We start from the raw sequence: 6,000 nt of genomic DNA, 5'->3' as shown, positions 1-6,000 counted from the left end.
GGCAACACACAAAGGGTTTGCATCTTCTGAGCAATAATTGGAGCCAGGAGCCAGAAGAGCAGCAGTAGCAGGAAAAGATGCAGTCCAGTCATTCTTCTTTCTAGATCAGAAATCAAGATTGTGCAGGAGCTAAATTGCAGACATCACTTTAAACTTTACCCTAGTTTAACAGGATAAACATAGCATATGCCACCTGGATGGCTTCAAGTCATTTACAACATACAACCATACAACCTGGGAGAAACCCCGCTTAGCAGTAGCGACTGTGAAAGAGACCTCGGAGTCTTGGTGGACAATCAACTAAACATGAGCCAACAATGCGCAGCAGCAGCTAAAAAAGCCAACACAATCCTAAGCTGCATCAACAGGAGAATACACTCCAAGACCAGGGAAGTCATAATACCACTCTACTATGCCCTGGTCAGACCACACCTGGAGTACTGTATTCAGTTCTGGTCACCACACTTCAAAAGAGACATTGAAACTCTGGAGAAGGTGCAGAAAAGAACAACCAAGATGATTAAGGGATTGGAAACCAAGACTTATGAAGAGAGACTGAGGGAACTGGGCATGGATAGCCTAGAGAAAAGGAGGGCCAGAGCGGACATGATAGAAGTCTACAAGTATACGAGGGGATGTCACAGAGAGGAGGGGATCACTTTATTCTTCAGGGCACCAGAGGGCCAGACGAGGAACAATGGCTGGAAGCTGACCAAGGAGAGATTCAACATGGAGATAAGGAGGAACTTCCTGACGGTCAGAGCGATCAACCAATGGAACAACCTACCAGCGGACGTTGTGAACTCCAACACTCTGGACATTTTTAAGAGACGATTGAACTGCCACTTGACTGGTGTGCTATAGGGTTCCTGCTTGGGCAGGGGGTTGAACTCGATGGCCTTCATGGTCCCTTTCAACTCTAACAATAAATAAATATCAAATACCTTCCTCTTACCTGTGTTTGGGCTGTGACTAAAGAGAAAATGAAGGGCAGTTGAGTCTCTTCAAATCCAGGAATTAGCTTTCTCTGCAAGACAAGGTGAGGTGAGGTGAGGTGAGAACTCCAAGCACATTTTTGAAATAAGGTTTTATCTTTTTCGTGGCTTGAAATCCACAGGGGATATATTAAGAATTGCTGTTATTCTGATAATTGCAAGGAACAGGCCTCCATTTTGGTTCTTCACCAGAAGGGGAAAAACAATCCTATGTCTCTTGTTGCTAATCCACAGAGCAGTTGAACTTTAGAATAGTTTGAAGTGACAGTTTACCATCACTCATCATAAACCTCTGGGGTGGGTTAGGGTTAGGGTTACAATGGATGCATGCTGTGGAATCAAACAGAGGGCCCAAAACAAATAACCAGCATGTGCTGGCTGGACTCCTTCCAAATACAGAGAGAGACCCCACCCAATTAAAGGATGCACTCATACATCTAAGATCTGCAGGGGAGACTAATACATAAGCAATAGAGGATGTAAGGATACATATTCATAGACAGGGATTCAGAGGTGGGTTTCAATTTTTTTACTACCGCTCTGTCGGCATGGCTTAATTTTGTGGGAGTGGCTTGGTAGTCATGTGACCGGGTGGGAGTGGCTTGGCAGTCATGTGACCTGATGGGAGTGGCTTCATGGTTATGTGACTGAGTGCGTGTGGACAACTCAATGTCACTCATGTAAAGGGGTGACTTGCCTGGCCCCTCCCATCCATTCCTTGTCACACCCAGCCTCAACATATCTGTAGGTCTGTAAAAATGTTGTTCACTCTTTTTAACTTTATTATCTGTACACTACAGATGGTCTTTCATGAACTACTGAAAGGAGGAAATGAGGCCTTCTGGAAGCCAAAAACACCCTCCCAGACTCTCCACATAAACCAAAAATCAACTGGCTGGCATGCACATGCATGGTGGAGCTAAAGTCAGGCAATGGCTCATATGCCAGCAGATATGGCTTCATCAGCGATGGGCTACAAGCCGGAACACCAAATTGTGCTCGCCGCTGCAGCTCGTAAGTTATTGCGAACTTACGAGCTGCAGGTAGCAAAATTGTGAAGGTAGCAAAATTGCACCTGTGTTTCAGCGAGGTTTTACCTGCGGCTCCATGCGCGATTTTGCTATGTTCACAAGTGCAGCAGCAAAATCGTGCTGGTCCCGCAAAAACTTATGAGCCGAGGTGGCAAATGCAATTTAGCATTCCAACTTGTAGCCCACCACTGGTTCCAACCTATCTCACTCCTGGTTTGTTCCTTCCCTCACTCAGTACATGGGTGTGCCTCGTGGGTGCGTGGATGTTCAGTAACAAAAAATCGGGGGGGAAAACTAAACAGGAATAAAAGGTGGCCACCACATTCTGCGTATGCTCAGAATAATTAAAAAAATAAAAATAAAAAGATGGTGGCATCCACGGACCTCAATATAACGGGTCTAAACTGGAAGGAATCCACTCCTGCAGGGATTTCAAGGGGCCATAATTAACGGAGTTCAGCTTATTCAGTGAAGGGCTACCAAAATTTTTATTTACCACACTGTGGGCATGGTTTATGCAGGACGTCCTGCATTTTCTTTCAACATCAATTGGGTGCACTCAATTTATTGCACTCAACTGACAAGTGATATTTGGCATGTAACCAGTGATGTGCTACCATAAATTTTACTCTCACACTGTGGGTGTGGTTTATGCATTTTGTTTCAACATCTTTCAGTGCAAACTGCGTTCCTGACTGTTCCCGTAGGAGCCCATCACTGCATGTAACAGATGTACAATTTCTGTGGCCACCCTTTGGCCCATTTCCTAGAAGACGTTCAGTGATATGAGACCCTCTTGAGCTTCAGGAAAATGAAAAAGGTTTATCTCTTATATAGGAAGAGGATGTGTTGTAATTGAAGTGGGGTGCCCCTTATGTAACTGTAGTTAGAATTGAAGTGGGGCACTTCAGGTGTTGGAGATGTGCAATACCTTGAATTATTTGTAAAAATTAACAAAGGCAAGATACAAATAAATAAACATCTAAATATATTTTGTGGGGGTTACCTTGATATTAGAATATGTATTTGGTGTTATCAAGCCTTTATTTGATAGGTTGAAATTGTTAGCTGGGCAGAGACTTTGGGAGGGGCCAACATACAAGCAAAGTAAATAGAAAAATATTTCATGAGTGTTGAACAGAAACACTATTTGACTGCTAAAAGAAACTGGGGCCGAGGGAATTGGCAGTCCAGAAACAAGACATTTCAAGCTTACTGCAGCCAGTCTGAAAGGAAGCTTTGTCTATCAGGAATTTGTATTTATTTTGAAGTACGGCTTGGCTTATACCCATTAATATCAAAATGATACAGAACTATTTTTGCAATGTCCAAATATGTCCATTGCTAATGAAGACAATTGTAAAGTTTGTTTGTTTGTTTGTTTATTTGTTTATTTATTATTTTTTCCAATACATAATACACATTGAAGAGAAAGATATGTAATAATATAAGTAAAGAAAAGAATAGAAGAAAAGATATAAAAGTATAGGTGAACATATTTGAAAAGAAGAAAAGATAAGTGAGATAAGGAGAGACAATTGGACAGGGGATGGAAGGCACACTGATGCACTTATGCAGGTCCCTTACTGACCTCTAAGGAACCTGGAGAGGTCAATCGTGGATAGTCTAAGGGAAAAATGTTGGGGGTTAGGGGTTGACACTACTGAGTCAGGTAATGAGTTCCACGCTTCGACAACTCGGTTGCTGAAGTCATACTTTTTACAGTCAAGTTTGGAGCGGTTAATATTAAGTTTGAATCTCTTGCGTGCTCTTGTGTTGTTGCGATTGAAGCTGAAATAGTTTTGCCTCATTTTACTCGCCACAGTTGTTTAGTGAATAATTGCATGATTTATGTGTCAGGAATTAAAAATCCTGAGATAATCTCTTAATGCAGAAGGTAGGCCTCTGTTGAGAATGCTGAGTCATTCTGAGGCAGTTGAGCATGCAGCAACCTAGTAATTATGTAAATAGTATTTAACTATGCAAGAGCTTTCTGATCCTGCTCTGTGTCAAGTGTGCCGTGAAGCTATTATATTGCTATATTGATCTGTTGGTTCCTGTGAGTTATTATAACTGAGATAGTTGTAGTGATACTAATGAAATACTAGTATGTATAGTAAAGGAAGAATACAGTTAGTAGTGTAAATCAGAAGTAAATATATTTTTCCAAGACTTCCTACTCCTGCTGTATTTCATTGAAGACTTCATATCTACTGGTCTGTGGCTGGCTGTTTGGGCTGGTTTTCTGCTTGGGCTGGCTAGTTTCTGCAAATGCAGCTCTGCTATTATGTTAGTGACATGGTTATTAAGAGAATCTGGCTTCCCCAATGACTTTTCTCATCAGAAGGTCCCACAAGGGGTTCCCATGACCATCGTAGATACGGGCAAGTTGCCAAACACCAAAATTTTGATCATGTGACTATGGTGATGCTGCGATGCTCATAAATGTGAAAAATAGTCATAAGTCACATTCTTTCAATGCCGTTGCAACTTTGAGCAGTCACTCAATGAATGATTGGAAGTCAAGATCTACCCATAAATACATACTGCAATGAAAACATAAAGATGTGAAAACGATGTAAGAAAAACCCCAGAGTTCTGTACCATAAAAAACTTTATTGTCAGTTATTTTCAAAGAAGCTTCAAAAAATACAGAATAAAGAAAAATACAGGGGGGAGTGGAAGAAAAGAAAGAAAAGGCCGATTATTCATAAAAGGGACGTTGGATCAGGCTTGCTGATTCTGAGACATCTTGGTTACAAAGGATCTGAATATATATAGTGTTTTAAAATATAAAAACCTCCTATTTCCGTTTCCCCATATTTGGAGTTGTTTTTCACATAACATTATTTCATTCTGATATTTCGCCATCCTTTCTTGGGGGGTTTCCTTATTATTATTATTATTATTATTATTATTATTATTATTATTATTATTATTTATATTTGTTTGCCACCCCTCTCCGAGGACTCAGAGCGGCTCACAATATCATCTATCATGTTGTTTTCCTCTCTCTTTTGAATGTTTTCTGGCTCAATTTTGGAAGTCAATATGCCCTTATCTTAGTATCAAAACTATTCTTTCTTCTCTGTCATCAAGATTATGAAAAATAAGATATGCCTCAAAGATAAGTCTGCGGAGAGGGGCGGCATACAAATCTATAAATAAACAAACAAACAAACAAATAAACAAACAATCTCAGATTTAAATGTTTGGAGTTTGGGGAAGAAACCACAGAGTCAGGTAGTGCATTCCAGGCATTGATCTCTCTATTGCTGAAGTCATATTTTCTGCAGTCAAGTTTAGAGCAGTTTACATTTAGTTTGAATCTATTACATGCTCTTGTATTGCTGTGATTGAAGGTGAAGTAGTCATTAACAGGAAGGACATTTTGGTATATGATTTCATGATCATGTAGACCAGATCAGAGGAGACGTAGTAGTAAATTGTCTAATCCCAATATTTCAAATATGGTGGAATAAGATATTTTGTTGTGAGCGGAGGAGGGAAGGACTCTTCTTATGGATTATTTCGTGTCTCTCTCAATTATATTAATGTCTGATATGCAATGTGGGTTCCAGACAGGTGAGCTGTATTCCAGAATTAGTCTAACAAATGTTTTCTAAACTCTGATAAGCAGATTAATATTGCCAGAGAAGAAGCTACATAAAATTAGTTTAACAACTCTTAGTGCTTTTTTGGAAATGGTGCTACAGTGGGCTCTCGCAGTTAGGTAATTGGATATGAGTACTCTAAGGTCTTTGACAGAATGAGGATCATCTACAAGTTCATTTCCTCCAAGTTTGTATTTTGTATTCTGATTCTTTTTGCCAATATGTAAGACAGAGCATTTGTTGGTTAAGATTTGAAGTTGATGGTTGTTTGATCATTGTGCTACATGATCAAGGTCTTTTTGAAGGGTAGTAGCATTGTCAGTGGTGTTAAATACTTTAACATCATCAGCAAAGAGAACG

The sequence above is a fragment of the Erythrolamprus reginae genome, chromosome 1 (genome assembly GCF_031021105.1).
Source record: "Erythrolamprus reginae isolate rEryReg1 chromosome 1, rEryReg1.hap1, whole genome shotgun sequence".
NCBI lineage: Eukaryota > Metazoa > Chordata > Lepidosauria > Squamata > Dipsadidae > Erythrolamprus > Erythrolamprus reginae.
This window is presented reverse-complemented; position numbering follows the sequence as displayed.